General features: G+C 33.0%; 1 long non-coding RNA gene across 1 annotated transcript; it reads right to left on the bottom strand.

Annotated features, from left to right (window-relative positions):
- Positions 1-57: 57 nt before the first annotated feature.
- LOC106725017 lies at positions 58-378 on the bottom strand. Its single transcript, XR_001360864.1, has 2 exons — positions 235-378; positions 58-101 (listed from the first exon to the last, which is right to left on the bottom strand). It is a non-coding gene; the product is annotated as an uncharacterized LOC106725017 (long non-coding RNA).
- Positions 379-582: the final 204 nt, after the last annotated feature.

The raw sequence follows: 582 nt of genomic DNA, 5'->3' as shown, positions 1-582 counted from the left end.
AACAACTTCATCATTTTGAAAGTTAAATAAGACTCATTCTTACCTTTCCTTCTGTTGCTTTCTTTGTTGATGAAATTTCCTTCATAAGCTTGGGAATTTCCCTGTCAAATTGAGAGAATTCTTTAAATTTCTAAGGTGTAATTCTTTACAGAGACATTTTAAGATTACAAACTGTACTTTCATGTATTTAATCTCCAAAAAATATGAAATAAAAATTAAAATAGATTCACATACTCTAATACAACTGCAATATGCCGGTGTCGAATTCTGACCCAGAGGTCATCATCTTCTTCAAGGATCGCCTCCTTTTCTTTCCCATCAGTTTTATATCTACAAGTAGACACAAGTAAAAACTTTTAATTATTTCCCCCCCAGAAAAGTTGAAGAAACATTTTTGCACACAATAATTTTAAGACACAGTTCAAGAACTGAAGAGTACATATCCACTATTTTTGGTGGAAAATGAATAAATACCTACTCGAAACTAAGGCTTATTGCAACCCTTACATTAAAAATCAAAGTGCTACTAAGCCGGTGGTTGTGAATCAACCTATGAACCAGGAGATCAGGATTCGATTCCCA

The sequence above is a fragment of the Myotis brandtii genome, unplaced genomic scaffold (assembly GCF_000412655.1).
Source record: "Myotis brandtii unplaced genomic scaffold, ASM41265v1 C41274932, whole genome shotgun sequence".
Classification (NCBI taxonomy): domain Eukaryota; kingdom Metazoa; phylum Chordata; class Mammalia; order Chiroptera; family Vespertilionidae; genus Myotis; species Myotis brandtii.
Note: the sequence above shows the minus strand (reverse complement) of the source record. Positions and strands in the feature narration are given on the sequence as shown.